An 18,598-nucleotide genomic window follows, 5' to 3' on the forward strand; every position below is an offset into this window, starting at 1 on the left:
GGGCAGGCTCTATGCGCTATCAGTTCTCTGCACTTCCCTTTGGCTTATCTACTGCGCCCAGAGTATTCACAAAGTGTCTGGCTCCAGCCATTGCATACTGCAGGCAGAGAAATATTCAAATTTACCCATACTTGGACAATTGCCTGATTCAGGCGGACAATCAGGAATTGCTACTTCAGCACCTGGCATTTGTAAAAAGACTTCTAACTTCACTGGAATACACCATCAATGAAAAGATTGCTGTCCCTTCTTCCATGACGTCAGGTCATCAGGGGTATAAAACATACAGCCGACACCATTATATCAGTCTTTCTTGCCGCACAGGGCCCGAAGCAGAAGCAGTTCACAAGTGCCGGTCGGCTGACTCCTAAAATTTTCATTTTCGAGTTTCAGAACCGAAGTCTTCAACTAAAACTAAGTACCCCATTGGGGAAACTTTTTCTGGCTACTTACCGATGTCAGTAAAAGTTAATAATTGTATTACTTGTGGGAAGCAAATACCTCATAAGGATTTCCATTTGTACTGTATTCCTTGCCTAGGCCCTGACCACGACTTACCTTCCTGTCGGTTTTGTGCTTTATTTAATCAGTGCACTATCCGTCGTTGGTACATTTTTGCTTCTAAATATTTCGGTTCTCGGTTTAATTATCCAGAAATGACGTCAGTTAGCCATCCGACTACCGGAATACCGAAAAAATGCAAAGAAAAAGACAGAGTCAGGCTGAGGTCCAAAACTGCCGATGACGCTTCTCCTAAGCCAGTCGCCAGTTCGCCGGTACTCAGTGAGTCGCTTTCGCAGCCCCTGATACCCACTACTTCTGATTCACAGGCCTTTACTGAGACCCATTCGGAGTCCGGTATGTCACGAGATACTACACCTATGGAACCCTCAGATGTCTCTACCTTGGATGGGTCTGGAGCCGCTGTGCAGGCACCGGCTTCTGAGGGTGTATTCAGGCCTACAGATTTGTATATTAAACCGACACCAACTTCAATTTTAAGCCCAAAATCTCGATCTGTGTCCAAGAAACCAATGCCCAGGCCACTTGTTCAGGCCCCTATGCCTAAAAAACAAATGATCAAAATGGCTGAAGATTTAATTACTCTAATCAGGGGTAGTCACCCCCCCCCCCCTTCCAAGAGTCCTAGGGCTGAACTTGACTATGAATCTTCTGAACAGGACTGTTTCTTCTGACTCTTCTAATGAACGGGATTTGTCCATACCTACTTATGAGGACTCTGATGCAGAGGATTTCATTCCTTCTGCTTCTCCCCCTGAGGATTTTTCTTTTGGGGAAACTTTACATACCTTAAGGGAGCATTTCCACTGGGAAAGTCAGGATTTTTATGAATCTAAAAAGAGGCTTAGGGATTTCCTTCTTCCTCAGCATAGGCCTTTGGCTATACCTCCTGTACTAGACATTGTTGATGATGTGTTCTCAGAATTCAGTTTGGCCCCTGATTCCCTGCCTCCGGCTCCTTGTAAGCCAGACAGATACTACAGGGTTCCTGACTCCCACAAATTCCTTTTCAAAAATCCTGTTGTGAACCCTGAAACAATTTCTCAGGGGCCCAAGAGCATTAAGGCTTCTACTGCTAAAAATCCTACCCCTTCCAATAGAGACTCCAGAGCACTGGATAGATGGGGTAAAAAGGTTTATACTTCTGCAACCCTGGTAATCAGGGCTGTAAACTGTCAATTCCGTATGCTAAAATATCAACAGCATATCTTGGGACTGCTTAAACAGAAAATTATGTTGATTTCTGACTGTGTGGAAAATAAGGACTTAAAAGATTTATTGCATTCAGCTGAACAAGTTGGAAAACGTACTTTGCAATGTGGTTTTGATTCTTTGGAGGCCTTTAGCAGGGTTGCTGTTACTGGGTCTGTGCTTAGAAGGCATGCTTGGCTTAAGGATCAATCTCTGCCTGATCATGTTAAAGCAAAATTGTTGGATGCTCCTTTGCAGCAGGACCATCTGTTTGGCAATAAGACTGAAGAAGTTTTAAAAAAGATGGACGATAAAGCTAAATCTATGCAAACTGTGAAAGATTTCTTACAAGTACAACCTCCAAGATTTAGTAGGCACTGGCCTACTAAGAATTGGTCCTTTCCAGTTCCTTCCAGAGCCACTCAAGCCAAACCCAGACATTACAAAAGCACCAGGTCTCAGTCCCAAGGGTGTTTCAGAGCTAAGCAATGGGGTGCCTCTGCTTCCAAATCTGGAAACAACAAGACACCTCCCTATGGTAAACAGTCTCAATGACTTTCCTTTAAAATTACCAAGCACTTACCTATTAGCCGCCCCTTTGGGGGTAAAACTGGCTCTTCATGCAAAAAACTGGCAACTTATAACCCAGGACAAATGGGTTTTAAATATAGTGTCCCAGGGATACAGGTTTCATTTCCACATGTTGCCAACTCCAAACGGGTGGCCAGACTTGCCAGCAAATCAGTGGGCAGAGGCTCAGAAACAAGTACTTTCCCTCCTAAACATGGGGGCTATTCAAGTAGTACCAGAAGAGGAAGAGGGACAAGGTTTCTATTCCAGACTTTTCCTGGTACCCAGAAAAGACAAATCATGGCGTCCAATTCTGGACCTGTCTACTCTAAACACCTTTCTGGACATTCCAAAATTGAAGATGCTGACTCTTCACTAGTTACTTCCTATGCTAGGCAAAAATGCCTGGTTGGCAACTCTAGATGTAAAAGAGGCTTACCTGCATATCCCAATCAGGGAATCTTGCAGAAGATACCTCCGCTTCAAAGCAGGCTACTTGCGTTATCAGTTCTCTGCACTGCCCTTTGGCTTATCTGCTGCACCCAGGGTCTTTACAAAGTGCCTGGCTCCAGTAATTGCATTTTGGAGGCAAAGAAACATTCAAATATATCCATACCTGGACAATTGTCTAATTCAGGCAGAAAACAAGTCCATTCTTGTAAAACATCTGGCATTTGCAAAAAGGGTTCTATCTTGTCTAGGGTACACCATAAACGAAAATAAATCACAACTAGTACCCTCACAAAAAATTACATTCCTGGGTGCAAGCTTGAACACAACTGCCCAGAAGCAAATTCAGTTGGTGACTTACTTCAAACAGCTGGCCACAAAAACCCTGCTATCTGCAAGACAAATACTGCAAGCCTTGGGGTTCATTGCCTCCTGCATTCTTCTAATTCCATATGCAAGACTGCATATGAGGAAACTTCAGTGGTACTTAAAAAGTTTATGGAGTCAACATTGTCACAGCCTGGAAACAATGATTCCTATCATACCTTGCTTGCAACTAGAGTTCCTATGGTGGGCAGAGGCCTGCCACCAAAACAAGCGACTGCCATTCACACCACCCCCTGCTGCCCAAACCCTAACTACATACACAACAGACTATGCATGGGGGGGCTCATCTGTCAGGGAAGTGCATTCGGGGCAAATGGAGTCCAAATCAAATGCACCTTGATATCAATCAGAAATAAATGCTAGCTGTACAGAATGCACTGACAGCCTTCAAGGACTACCTTCATCCAGGACCACTAATGGTAAAGATGGACAACACCACAGTTATGTGGTACATAAGCAAGGGGGTACCCATTCCTACCCCCTCTGCAGACTATCCATGGCATTGTGGAACACGGCCTTGAGCTATCAAGTACAACTACAAGCTCAATTCCTGCCAGGAAACCTGAATATTTTGGCAGACGAACTAAGCAGAAATCTCATGGACCCACATGAGTGGAAACTGGAACCACGGATTTTCAACATGTTGACACGCAATTGGGGAAGCCTGGACATAGATCTTTTTGCCTCACCCCAGAACTACCAGTTGGACAAATTTTGCACAAGAACTCCTCACAAAAAAGCTTGGAAAGTGGATACTCTGTCCTTCAGCTGGGAAAACCTATCAGTCTATGCCTTTCCCCCTCTGCCTCTGCTCTCCAAAGTTCTACTAAAAGTCAAACAGGGCAAACCAAAAATTATTTTGATTGCTCCAGACTGGCCTTGCCAACACTGGTACCCACTCCTACGAAGTCTGTCACAAATTCCTCCATGGCACCTGCCTCAGACACCTTCCTTACTGTCTCAGCAGAACAACCAAATTCTGAACCCTCACCTCCAAACATTGAACCTTGCAGCTTGGCTAATCACTTAAATTCCCGCTTAGCATCCCTCAGCAAACCTGTGATGGATGTCATTTTGGAGGCAAGAAGACCTAGTACTAGAAGATCTTATGCTGACAAATGGAAAAGATTCTGTGCCTGGAATCAATCTCAAGGGATGAGCACAGCAGTGCCCAATTTACCTCAGATTTTACAATACTTAACTAAGATGTTTCACAAGGGCCTGTCTTTTTCTTCCATAAAAATCCATGCCTCAGCCAATTCAGCTCATTACAACACAGAACCCCCCACCCCCTTCTCTCATCCTCTGCTAAAGCAGTATCTCGGAGGGGCCAAAAACTTGAGACCACCCAGGAGAGCTCCAACCCCTGCCTGGGACCTTAACTTTGTATTGGAGAAACTCACTCTACCTCCTTTCGAGCCAGCTGCTACTGCAGACCTAAAATTTCTTTCCTGGAAAACATCCTTCCTTTTAGCAATCACTTCGGCTAGAAGGATTTCTGAATTACAGGCCCTTATGGCAGTGGAGCCCTTCATCATCTTTCATGCGGACAGGGTGTCACTCAGGACCAATCCATCCTTCATGCCCAAGGTGGTATACAGTGTGGCTCTTAATCAGTTCATTCATTTGCCAACTTTATTTCCCAATCCACAGAACAAGGGGGAGCGAATTCTGCATTCATTGGATGTACACAGACAACTTGGATTTTACTTGGACAGGACTAAATCCCAAAGATCTGAACAACTGCTGGTAGCATTTGCTGCATGGGCAGAGGGAAAGGCTATTTCAAAGCAAACCATTTTCAAATGGATAAGCCATTGTATTCATTTCTGCTATAAGTACCATGGAAAACCTATCCCCCCTGAGATCAGATCCCATTCCACCAGGGCTGCATCTACTTCTGCAGCTTTTCTCAGAGGTGTTCCTACCAGGGATATTCTAGAACCTGCTACCTGGAGTTCAGTTCATACTATCACCAAGCACTATCATTTACCAATTTTGTCTAAATCCAGAGCTGGCTTTGCCGCTGCTGTTTTGCAGGGCCTTATAGCCAGTCCTAATGCTGTATAAATCCATCCTCCCAACCTTAGCTTTGGGAATCTACCCAAATGTAATGACTGCGACAGTGAAACATGAAGAACATACTACAGTTGTGTACACTTGCCATAAATGTAGATGTTCGAGTATATTCACTGTTGCAGTCCTGGTTACCCTCCCTCCAGCCCCCTGATGTTCATCGTGCATACAGCTGCAGTCATAACAGATGGGTTCTCCTGCCGTCAGGTGGGTCCTCGGTCGGCCGAATTCCAAAGTCTAGGTCCGGCGTCGGTTGTCGTCGCTTCTTCCCTGACGTCAGTGCGACAGGGGTATAAAAGAACCAGCCGACGCCATTTTCTTCAGTCTTTTCTTGCCACGCGGTGCCCAAAGCAGAAGCAGTTCGCAAGTGCCGGTTGGCCAGCTCCTGAAATTATGAAAATTTTGCAACCGAAGTCTTCTTGAAAGCTAAGTACCCCGTTGGGGAAACTTTTCTTGCCTCAGACCGATGTCAGACAAAGTTAATAATTGTATTTCATGTGGGAAGCAAATACCGCATAAGGATTTTCATTCCCTCTGCATTCCTTGCTTAGGCCCAGACCACGACGTCTCGGTCTGTCGTTTTTGTGCTACATTCAACAAACGCACCATTAAGTGGCGGGCGGAGTTTGCCAAGCACTATTTTGGCAAAAAATTTAACTATATTATGTCATCGGATACTCCGACTCCAGTTTTGTCTAAAAAACGCAAAGATAAGGACCGACACACGAGGTCCGCGGCCTCTACTGACACCACGCCAAAGCCGACTACAGGTGGTCCGGTTCTCAGCGAGGTGTCTACGCAGCCCTTGTCTACCGACGACACTTCATTGGCGGTGTCTTCTGTGCCCGAGGTCGCAGGCTCCTCGGCCCACACCCCGACTACAGATACCGAAGCCACTTTTGGTGGTGAATCTCAAAATGTAGACAGGTCTGCCTCCCCTCAAGGTGTCTTCAGACCTTCCACTTCTTTTTCCATCAAGGCTTTCACTAAGTCTAAAGCAGCCATGCATTCTAAGAGACAAGCTACACAGGGCCCTTCTCCAGGCCCCATGCCTAAAAAACAGATGCTTAAAATGGCTGAGGATTTAACTACTCTTATCAGGGGTTCTCAACCCCCCCCCCCGGACAAAAGGCCCAGAGTGGAGGAAGAATCCCCCTCCTCTGACCAGGCCTCCATTATTTCAGAGCACTCTGATGAACAGGAACATTCTTACTCCCCTTTTGAAGATTCTGATGCAGAGGAGTCCATTCCCTCTGTCCCCCCCCCCCCCAGAGGATTACTCGTTTGGGGAAACCTTGCATACCTTAAGGGAACACTTCCACTGGGAAGGCCAAGAGTACTCAGATTCCAAGAAAAGGCTTAGGGATTTTCTCTTGCTACTTCAGCACAGGCCTCTGGCTATACCTCCTGTCTTAGACATACTAGATGATGTGTACTGGGGGGCCTGCCTTAACCCGGATTCTTTACCTCCAGCCCCAGTCAAGCCTGACAGGTACTACCGGGTTCCTGACTCACACCAATTTTTATACAAAAGCCATGCGGCTGACCCAGAAACTATCTCACAGGGCCCCAAGGGAATTAAGGCCTCCACTGCTAAAAATCAATTACCTTCCGAGAGAGATTCCAGATCCTTAGAAAGGTGGGGAAAAAAGGTATACACCTCGGCCACTTTAACCATGAGGGCATTAAACTGCCAGTTCCATATGCTAAAGTACCAACAGTTTCTGTTATCACAGTTGAGAGGTAAAATGTCACAACCTGAACAACCAGACTTGAAGGAGTTGCAGGATTTGATGCATAGTGCAGAACAAGTGGGTAAACATACCTTGCAATGTGGTTTTAATGCTCTAGAGGCCTCATGTAGAGCTGCTGTTACAGGATCAGTCATACGTAGACATGCCTGGCTCAAGGAGCAAACCTTACCAGATCATGCCAAAGCTAAATTACTAGATGCCCCTCTACAAAAGGATGTATTATTTGGTGTTAAAGCTGAGGAGGTATTAAAGAAAATGGAGGAAAAGGCTAAATCAATGCAAACAGTGAAAGATTTTCTACAGGTACAACCTCCACGTTTCAGTAGAAATTGGCCTTTCAAAAATTGGTCCTTTCCAGCCACTGACAGACCCCAAAGAGGCAGATTCAGGCGCTCGAGGGGCAGAGGGCAATCTCAAGGATCGTTTAGAGGCAGACAATGGCAAGCTCCTACACAAAGAGGTGGTGAGGATAGTTCGCAGCCATTCAAAAAGCAAGCCCAATGACTTTCCCCTTTGCATGCCAAGCAAGGCTCAAATGGCAGCACCCTTAGGCGGAAAACTGGCATTATTTTCAAAAAATTGGCATATTGTCACAAAAGACAAATGGATCCTGGACATTATAAAAAGAGGCTACAGATTCCATTTTCACACCCTTCCAAAAATGAGAGGCATGCCAAACCTGCCACACAATCAAAGGGCAGAGGCACAAAGACAAATTTCAGATCTCATGGACATGAAAGCTATTCAAGAGGTACCTACTCACGAACAAGGTCAAGGTTTTTATTCCAGACTATTCCTGGTACCAAGGAAGGGAAAAGATTGGAGACCTATTTTGGACCTATCCATCCTAAACACATTTTTACTCGTACCAAAATTCAAGATGCTCACATTACAGCAGCTTCTTCCCATGCTGGGCAAGGAGTCTTGGCTGGTAACATTGGACCTCAAGGAGGCATACCTGCATGTCCCAGTCAGACAAAATTGCAGAAGATACCTCAGATTTCTTGCAGGTTCAACCCATTATCAATTCTCTGCATTGCCCTTTGGCTTATCTACTGCGCCCAGAGTATTCACGAAATGCCTGGCATCAGTAATTGCCTACTGCAGACTTCAAGGGATACAAATATACCCATATTTGGATGACTGCCTGATCCAAGCGGACAGCAAGCACATACTTCTGAAACATCTGGCTTTTTGTAATAATGTTGTTGAATTCTCTGGGATACACAGTCAACAAAAAGAAATCAAGGCTAATACCCTCTCAGAAAATAATTTTCCTGGGTGCCAACTTGGACACAAACACCCAGATGGCCTACCTCACGCCAGAGAAGCAGGGGCAACTAACTCAATACTTCAGAAAACTAGCAAATTTCACCAGGCTGACTGCAAGGAAAATCCTGCAGGCTCTGGGATTCATGGCATCTTGCATCCTACTAATCCCATGTGCAAAGCTGCATATGAGGAAACTACAGTGGTACCTGAAAAACCTATGGTCTCAACACAGCCACAGTTTGGAAACAATAATACCACTAATTCCATGTCTTCAAAAGGAATTTCTGTGGTGGGCTCAAGCATGCCAAACAAACACAGGTCTCCCATTCTGCAAGCCTCAAGCAAATCAAGTCATCACAACAGACGCCTCGGACTACGCCTGGGGGGGTGCACATGACAGATCGGTGCATTCAGGGCAAATGGTCCCAAAAAGAAAAGCACCTTCACATCAATCAAAAGGAAATGCTAGCAGTAATAAATGCTATTATAGCTTTCAAGGACCTTCTGCAACCAGGTCAACTATTGATAAGAACGGACAACACCACTGTTATGTGGTACATAAACAGGGAGGAACACATTCCTATCCCCTATGCAGACTGGCCATGTCACTTTGGAACATGGCTCTGGAATTACAAATCGAACTTCAAGCACAGTACTTGCCAGGCAAGGAAAACACGCTGGCAGACAACCTAAGCAGAAAAATGACAGATCCACACGAATGGAAGTTGCATCCTCAAGTTTTTACAGAGATAATTCAAGCATGGGGAAGGCCAGACATAGATCTCTTTGCCTCCCACAAAAATCACCAATTGACAAAATTCTGCTCAAGGACTTTTCATCCACAGGCCTGGAGAGTGGATGCTCTCTTTCAGTTGGACAACAATGACAGTTTATGCCTTTCCACCTCTTCCTCTGCTGCCCAAAGTTCTATTAAAAACCAGAGCAGACAGACCAAAGATGATTCTCATTGCTCCAGATTGGCCAAGACAGCACTGGTACCCACTCCTGAGGAGCCTGACGCATTCCCCTCCATGGACCCTACCTCTAATGCCTCTTCTTCTGACTCAGCACAGCTTCAAAACTTTTCACAGTCAGCTGAAAACACTCAATCTGGCCGCATGGAAGATTCCTTAACATCACAACAGACCCTACTCTCCAAGGAGGTGCAGGATGTCATTTTGGAGGCCAGAAGGCCGTCTACTAGAAAAGCTTCCTCCGCAAAATGGAAACGGTTTTGTGCCTGGAATGAGAAAAAGGGCCAGAATCCTGGAAAACTGAATTTACCTCAAATATTACAGTATCTAGCTGAGCTGCTAAGCAGTGGACTTTCATTCTCCTCCATCAAAATCCATGCCTCAGCCATTTCTGCAGAATACAACACTGATCCACCTTTATTCTCTCACCCCCTCTTAAGACAGTTCCTCAGAGGGGCTAAGAATATAAAACCCCCAAGGAAACAACCAATACCTGCTTGGGACCTCAATTTCATTCTAGAAAAGCTGACCTTGCCTCCTTTTGAGCCAGCTGCCTCAACAGATTTGCAATATTTGTCCTGGAAAACAGCTTTCCTTCTGGCTATCACCTCAGCTCATAGGGTATCAGAGCTACAAGCCCTCATGGCTGTGCAGCCTTTTATCATCTTCCATCAGGACAGAGTTTCCTTACGAACCAACCCGTCCTTTATGCCAAAGGTGGTATCCAGGGTAGCTTTGAATCAGGCTATACACTTACCTACCTTTTACCCTAATCCTCAAAACAAAGGGGAGAGACTACTACATTCCTTGGACATCCACAGACAGCTGCGCTGTTATTTGGACAGAACAAAGCCTTTCAGAAAATCAGAACAGCTCTTTGTGTCCTATGCTATAGGAGCTCAAGGGAAGCCAATTTCCAAACAGACAGTCTCAAAATGGATAGCCCACTGCATACGCTTTTGTTACTCTTTTCATGGTAAAACTGTACCTGCAGGCATCAGATCTCACTCCACAAAGCCACAGCTACCTCTGCAGCTTTCCTCAGGGGGGTTCCTACCAAAGATATTTTGGAAGCAGCAACTTGAAGTTCTGTGCATACCTTCTCCAAGCACTACCACCTACCATTATACTCCAAAACTAGAGCAGGCTTTGCCACTGCAGTCTTGCAGGGCATCCTGGCTCCTCCTAGTTCCACCTAGTGCCTACCACCCCTTTCTTAGCTTTGGGATTCTACCCATCTGTTATGACTGCAGCTGTATGCACGATGAACATAATACGGTTTTGTACCTACCATAAATGTAGATGTTCGAGTGCTAATACAGCTGCAGTCCAGGTTTCCCTCCCTCCTTCCCCTCTTGGGACAGGTCTATTGGCTAACACCTCCTCATGCAACCTGATTGGGGTATTCATTTATGGTGTATTTGCTTGCAACTACTGTATTTTGATTATATTGCATTGTTTTATTACACAAATTTATGTATTGCCTTCCTTCTGGGGGCACCTGACATCTATGGCAAGAAAAACTGAAGAAAATGGCGTCGGCTGGTTCTTTTATACCCCTGTCACACTGACGTCAGGGAAGAAGCGACGACAACCGACGCCGGACCTAGACTTTGGAATTCGGACGACCGAGGCCCCGCCTGACGGCAGGAGAACCCATCTCTTATGACTGTAGCTGTATTAGCACTCGAACATCTACATTTATGGTAGGTACAAAACTGTACTTTTTTCCTCTTACTATGCCTCTCCTTTCTTTTGCTACACTTTAAAGCCTTTTTGGTGTATTTGCTTTTGTTTGGAGGTATATGTTTGTGTTTTAAATTATTTATATACATTTTGCTCCCCTTTTGGGGGGCACCTGGCATCTGGGGCAAGAAAAACTGATGTAATGGCGTCGGCTGCATGTTTTATACCCTTGACGACCTGACGTCATGGAAGAAGGGACAGCAACTGACGCAGGACCCAAGACTTTGTTAATCAAGCTGACTGAGGGCAATCTGCCAGCAGATTACCCAAATGTATTGACTGCAACAGTGAATACACTCGAACATCTACATTTATGGTAAGTGTACACAACTGTACGTTCCCTGCTGTCTCAGTAGGATGGACAGATTTTGCATCCACAGCTGCAAACCCTAAACCTTGCATCCTGGCTTATCCCCTGAATACACCACCAGCATCCCTCAGCAAACAGGTGCTGGACATCATCCTTGAGGCCAGAAGGCCTAGTACTAGGAAATCCTATGCTGAAAAGTGGAAAAGATATTGTTCTTGGAGTCAGTCTCAAGGAAAGGACACAGCTGTGCCCTCCTTACCTCAAATACTTGATTACCTAGCAGAGCTGCTCCACAGAGGCCTGTCCTTATCATCCATTAAGATTCATGCTTCTGCCATCTCAGCTCATTATACTGAGCCACCTCTTTTTTACTCACCCTCTCATCAAACAGTTCCTGAGAGGAGCTAACAATTTAAGGACCACTGAGAGCTCCCACCCTGGCCTGGGACCTTAACTTTGTACTGTAGACGCTCACACTTCCCCCTTTTGAACCTGCTGCTTCAGCAGAGCTAAAATTCCTCTCTTGGAAAACAGCCTTACTTCTAGCTATTACTTCAGCAAGAAGAGTGTCTGAGTTACAGGCAGTAATGGTGGTGGAGCCCTTCATTATTTTCCATGCTGACAGGGTTTCCCTCAGGACTAACCCGTCCTTTATGCCCAAGGTGGTATCCAGTGTGGCTTTAAACCAATTCATCCATTTGCCAACCTTTTTCCCTAATCCTCAGAATAAAGGGGAAAGGATCCTGCACTCCTTGGACATGCACAGACAGCTCAGGTTCTACCTTGACAGGAGTAAGCCTTTAAGAAAATCTGACCAGCTGCTAGTCAGCTTTGCTACAGGGGCAGAGGGCAAGGCCATTTTGAAGCAAACCATTTCCAAATGGATAGCACACTGCATCCATTTCTGCAACAAGCACCATGGAAAACCTACCCCTCAGGGGATCAGAACTCATTCCACTAGAGCTACTTCAACCTCTACAGCATTTCTCAGCGGAGTCTTTACCAGGGACATCCTGGAAGCTGCAACCTGGAGTTCTGTACACACCTTCACCAAGCATTATCACGTAACTATTTTTTCCAAATCCAGAGCTGGATTTGCTACAGCCGTCTTAGAAGACCTTCTAGCCAGCCCTAACACTTCTTGACTGCCTCCACCCTTCCTCAGCTTTGGGAATCAACCCGTGTGTGATGACTGCAACAGCGAAACACGAAGAACATAGTACAGTTGTGTACACTTACCATAAATGTAGATGTTCGAGTGTATTCACTGTTGGAGGCCTGGTTTCCCTCCCTCCATCCCCTTGGCTTGCTCCATCCTTTCTACCTATCCTCTTTATGGACATTTTTATAGCAGGGGTATTTACTTTTTACTGGAGGTGTTCCACACCATGTAGTAGCTTCCTATTTTGGAGGCTCCTGACATCTGGGGCAAGAAAAACTGATGTAATGGCAGCGGCCAAATGTTTTATACCCCTGATGACCTGACGTCATGGAAGAGGCGACCGCATCTGATGCAAAAATCCCAAGACTCTGGTATTCGGCCGACTGAGGGCTACCTTTATGCAGATAACCCAAGTGTGATGACTGCAACAGTGAATACACTCGAACATCTACATTTATGGTAAGTGTACACAACTGTACTTTATGAATACTGCAACATGGGAATAGAAGGACATAGAATAGTTGTATAAAATCTTACCATAACCATAGATGTCCTTCTCTTCCATGTTGCAGTATTCTTTCCCACCCTCCTTCCCTATTGGTTCATGCTTTTCTTAGGATGATATATTGTTTTTACCTCTTATCCTTGGGCTGATTTTCTGACTGGGCATTCACTTCTGAGGATGGTACTTGTAGACTGCACTTTTATGGCCTATGTAAGCTGCTGTCCAATGTGCAGCATTGCACATACCTTGCAGTAGTTTAAGTCTTTGGTATACTGGCTAGACATTCAGGTCGCCTAGGCAGGGAATCCCTCATGTTATGAATACTGCAACATGGAAGAGAAGGACATCTATGGTTATGGTAGATTTTACACAATTATTCTTTCTGAACCATGTTTCCAGGACTGCACATATGTCTGCATTCTCCAGGGTAAGGAGTGCTTCTAGGGAGTACAGTTTTTTTAGTTAAACCCTTAGCATTGAGCAACAGTACCTTTAGGTAGTTGTGAGTGATTTTTTTATGTTGGAGGGTTTAATAACTTGGCACAGCCTAAAAAGGCACAATGAGGATAGCCAAGTGCTGACAAGTGCAAACCATCTCTGGCAAAGCATCGTGATTTGTTGATTGTGTCTGATCAGGCTGACAGATATTGGATCCCCTTGTTGTGACACCAGAACCTAAGCCATTTGTTGAAGTCAGTCATTTTTTGCTGGTTCTGTGGTATTGTCATTGGTTATGGTAGGATGCTACTCAAGACCAGATTCATATCCACCTGGGACACACATTCAGAGAGCTCCATCAAGTCTCTCTTCATGTATTCCAGTGAGGTACATTTTAGGTAAGCTACATCCACATGGATTATGACTATGCCATACTGGTACTTGTGATTTAAAGATCTAAGTGCATATGTGATCTGGTGGATCCTGGCTCCAGACAGACAGCTCACTGTGATCGGCTACTTTTACAGTCTAGGTTCTGTCAGTAAGCCAGTTGGCAACCCATCGAGTGACATAGGGATTAATGCCCAGCTTAGTAAGTTTATCTATGATTCCAGAGTTGGGGATGGTGGTGAAGGCCTTGGCGAGGTCCAGATAGGCTGTGTGGACCATCTTACCCTTGTTCACGGCTCTGGAGACTGATTCAAAGAAGTCAGTCAGGTTCAGGAGACAAGATCTGCCCTTCACAAACCCAAACTGCATATCTCTCTCTCTCTCCCTATATATATATATATATATATATATATATATATATAATTTTTATTTATTTTATTTATTTGCAGTTGGTTTACCAGGATAGTCCATTGGGCCAAAAATAACCCGTTTTCAATGGAGTCCTGGGGAGAAAAGCTGCAAATACAAGCAAGGTTACAGTCATGGCTTTAGGTTACATTAAGTACAAATACTACAGAATACTAAAAACAGTTACATTAGAAATAACATTGTATTATAGAATAATAAAAAACATTTCATTTTAGAGAACATTGCATTTTAAGGTAATTTTTTCTGAAGAGAAATACACTTTATAGTTTCTAAGTAGTTTGTTGCTCGTGGGTTAGTATAAGCTAGGGCAGAGAGTACGAATTAGAGAATGAGGAGAAGCAGTTGTTGCAAGTGTAAAGAGGAGAAGAGATTATGTGGGGTGGGAGCAGGAGCATTCCCACAGGGATATTAGATGTGAGTGAAGTGATTTTTTGAATAAAGAGTGAATTGTGGTGGTCTGTATGGAAGGTGGTAGGGAGTTCCAGAGTCGTGCAAAGGTTAAGGATAGGAGATTTTTACCTGGGGGATGAGTTGGTTTGTACAGTTCTTTTAGGTTTTGATTGTTAGATCTTAATAGTCTATCTGGGAGGTGCACTTTGAAGGTAGAGGAGAGGGAGGGACAGAGGGAGGGGTTAAAGATGAGCTTGTCAGCAAGAGTGAGTTGAGTGTAGGTGAGATGATTGGATAGTTCTAATCAATTTAGTTTGTGGAGGGATACACAGTGGTGAGTGGATGACTTATGGCTGGTAGCGAATTTGGCAATTTTGTTGTAGCAAGAGGAGAGTCGCATCTTGAGAGAGGACTGTAGGTTAGTTAGGAGTGGGGCACCATAGAGGAGAGAGGGGATGAGAAATGTGGTAGAGAGGTTAAATTTAGTGGAAGGGGTGAGGTAGTGATTTTGGCGATAGAGCATGCCAAGTTTTTGGTATTTGTTTTTTAAATAGTTAGTTGTAGGTGGGAGTTGAATTTGAGCTGGTTGTCTATAAGGACCCCTAGTAGTTTCGCCTCAGGTACCAAGTTGATTGTTGTGTTGTTGTGGCTAGAGATAAAGAATGTGCTTATATTAATGGAAGTGGCTTTAGAGGGGGCAAATACCATTCGTTTGGTTTTTAGAGGCATTGATTGCTAGGTGATTTTCTTTCATCCACTGTTCAGTGGCTGAGAATGAGTCTTGGGTAAGTTTTAGGAGTGTGGGGATGGAGGTGGCAGAACAGAGTATAGTTGAATTGTCTGCTGATTATTGGATAAGATTTGTGTAGGGGATGGAGCAGTGGAAGTCATTTATAAATATAGTGGAGGAGGGGACCCAGTATGGACCCCTGGGGAGCCCCAGTGTGGGTATTAATGAATGAGGAGGTGGCTTTGTTCCAGTTTACTGCTTGTTGTCTGTTAGAGAGGTAGCTGTTGAACCAGTTTATAGAGGATGGGGATATGTTTAGTTTAGAGAGTTTAGCAAGAAGGAGATTGTGAGAGATGGTGTCGAAGGCTTTAGATAGGTCAAGTAGGAGGGTAGATACAATGCTGACAGAGTCCCGTGCTTTATTTACAATTTCAAGGAAGGAGAGAAGGGTGGTCATGGTACTGTGTCCGGGTTTAAATCCATGTTGTGTGGGAGTTAGTAGGTTATAGTCAAAAAGATAGGGAAGATGAATGCACTTTTCTAGAATTTTGGAGATAGGAGAAAGGATGGCGATGGGATGGAAATTAGAGATATTGTTATTGTTGCCTCCTTTGTGCAAGGGTATGATAAAAGCCTTTTTCCAAATCTGGGGTACAAGACCTGCTTGGATAGAGCGATTGATTAGAATACTGATGGTCTGGGCAATGGCTTCTGCAGCTATGCTAAGAAAGTATGAGGGGATATTGTCAGGGGCATTTGAACATGGTTTCAGTTTCTGGAGTTTTTTATGGTAGATATACCTTTCCAGAATTTTTGTGAATTAGTTTTATGGTTGTTTTGAAGCAAGGAGAAATAATTCTGTCGATCTACAGTGATAAGCTTTTTAACTTTGTTGCGGAGTGTTTTGTATTCATTAAGGGTGGAGGGAGACTTGTTTTTCTGGTGATGTGCCCAGGCTTTATCTCTAAGGTGCATGATACCTAGTGTGTTTTTAGTTAGCCATGGGGCAGTTTTGCTTTTTATTCTTTTTGATTTTATATGGGCATGGCAATCTAAGAGGTTTAAGAATGTTGAGTTGAAATAGGCAACTGCACTATCCAGGGGTAGAGTTTTTAGAGGGTTCCAGTTTATTAATTTTAGGGAGTTAGAGAAGGTATCAGGGTTGAATTTTTTTGGTTGCGGGTGATGATATAGTTGTGAGTTAGATGTATGGGTGAAGGAAGTCGGTGAGTAAAAGTGGGGAGGTGGTCACTGAGGGAGTCGGGAAGGGTGCCACTGTTAGAGAAGTTATGAGGGTGGGAGACTAAGATCCAGTCTAGGGTGCTGCCTTTGGAGAGCTTTTTAGAGGGTCTGGTTATGGAGTCGATTAGCTGAGAGAAATTATAGAGATTTATATTTAGAGGGTTTGTGGGAGACTGAATGGAGGACCAGTTAATGTTCATGTCACCCAGAATTATTGTTTTGCTGCTTATATTGGTTGAAAGCCATGAGAGGATGTCTTCAAGTATTGAAATATTGTCACCAGGGGGGATGTAAAGAGATGCTATGTATATGTATTTGTGTCTATTTGAAGTAAGGTTAGGAGTAATTCTGCATTGGCAAAGTGGGGAGTAGGTTTGTTATAGGGAGTTACTGATAAGGAGGATGAGTATAGAAGAGCTACTCCACCCCTTTTTTATGGGTTCTATCTTTTCTGATGATTGAATAGTTGGGTGGTGCTGTTTCAGAGTAATTTATGCAAAGTTTTAACCAAGTTTCAGAGATGGACAGGATATCAGGTTTATTGTGGACAAGCCAGGCATGGAGGTTGGGGATTTTATTGGCTATACTTTGAGCATTTAGAGAAGCTAGTAGGATGTGTTTAGATGCAGAGGGGGAGGTGTGAGGGCCTGGGGTGGAGTGTATATCTCCAGATAGCAGGATGGCAATTAGACGTTGGAGTAGGCTGAAGAGGTATGAGGACTGCTTAGGGTCTGGGTTGAGCTTTGTTAGAATTGTGAGGGTTTTGATGGTTTATGAGGGGGTAGATCGGTTGAATGAAGTAATAAGTTTATAGGGAAAAAGTAGTAAGTTATTTATGGGATATAGGCTGGGGGATAGAGTGATAAGTGAGTCTGAGAGTGGTGGGATAAGTTGGTCGGTTATGTGAAAGGATGGTGAGTGATTAGTGGAAGTGGGCTGGGTTAGGTAATGGATGTAGGATAAGTTGAGAAGCAATAGTAGTTGGATAGAAAAGGATATAGGTATTGAAAGCGTGGTGAGACTTGAGTTGCTAAGAGTGTGTATATGGTAGCTGAATTAGAATGTAGGAGCAGGTTGAACAGTAGAATTATTGGGGGGATGGGAGTGGAGAGGTATAATTGGTATAGAGGAAGTAGGTGTGTTTATGTGTGTATAAATGTAGAGGTTCTAGGGGTGGTTAGGATTTGGGTGTAGGGAGAGAAGCGAAGTGGGCAGAATTCCCAGTTGAGGTGAGCAGAGAAAAAAGTATTAGCTGGAGCAGTTAAGAGCTGCACTCAGTAAATGAAACAGCAGGCACCGGGGGAAAAGCGAATGGTGATCCTGTTTAAAAGAGAAGAAAGAAGGAGAGAAATGGAGTTCTGCTGCCACCTACTGGCAGAAATACAAGGTTACAGCTGAGTGGAAGTGGAGGAGGTATAGTCCCTTTTAGTGTGCACGCTATCAGGGCATATTGTACAGTAACAAGTCTTAGTACAACAGGCTATTATAGCACAAAGGAGCAGTGCACTAAAAGCCCACAGGAGCTTACATTTGAGTTTTGCAGTAACAAAAACCACACTTGTCTTTTGGGGAAACTTGGTCCAGCAGAAGGTGTCAGAGACTTAGAGGGTTCTTTAGTATCAGGATGGGAGGGTGTTGACGCCAAGCCAGCTAGAAGAGAGCAAAAAAAATTGGAATGAGGTCAAGGTTTTATTTGTCTATGTGCACTTGTCACAAGAGGAGAGTGAGGTGGGTATGGAGGGAGAGCGTGGGTGAATAGAATGAATGAAAGTGAGAGTGTATGGCTGAGATAGTGCATGTAATAGGTAGTAGAGAGTTAAAAAGATCGTGAAGACAGTATACAGAGCATTAGGTCAAAGCAGCACATCAAAAAACACATATAATTGTTGAGACATAACAGGCTTTCAGGGTATTACAAATACTGCAACAATTCCAGACTGCAATATTAGCCGAAGCAGCTATTAAACACTAGTCAAGTGAAAGTCAGCTGACGCCATACACATTACAATATCATACAAAGCAGCTATTAAACACTAGTCAAGTGAAAGGCAGCTGATGCC

At 44.3% G+C, this 18,598-nt stretch overlaps 1 protein-coding gene across 3 annotated transcripts in view; it reads left to right on the forward strand.

Annotated features, from left to right (window-relative positions):
* Positions 1-18,598, forward strand: part of HEATR5B (HEAT repeat containing 5B) — a 2,176,461-nt gene that overhangs the window by 1,852,887 nt on the left and 304,976 nt on the right. The gene's annotated exons all lie outside the window — the stretch shown is intronic.

This window comes from Protopterus annectens, chromosome 1.part2, assembly GCF_019279795.1.
Source record: "Protopterus annectens isolate FY-2018-M chromosome 1.part2, PAN1.0, whole genome shotgun sequence".
Classification (NCBI taxonomy): Eukaryota; Metazoa; Chordata; order Ceratodontiformes; family Protopteridae; genus Protopterus; species Protopterus annectens.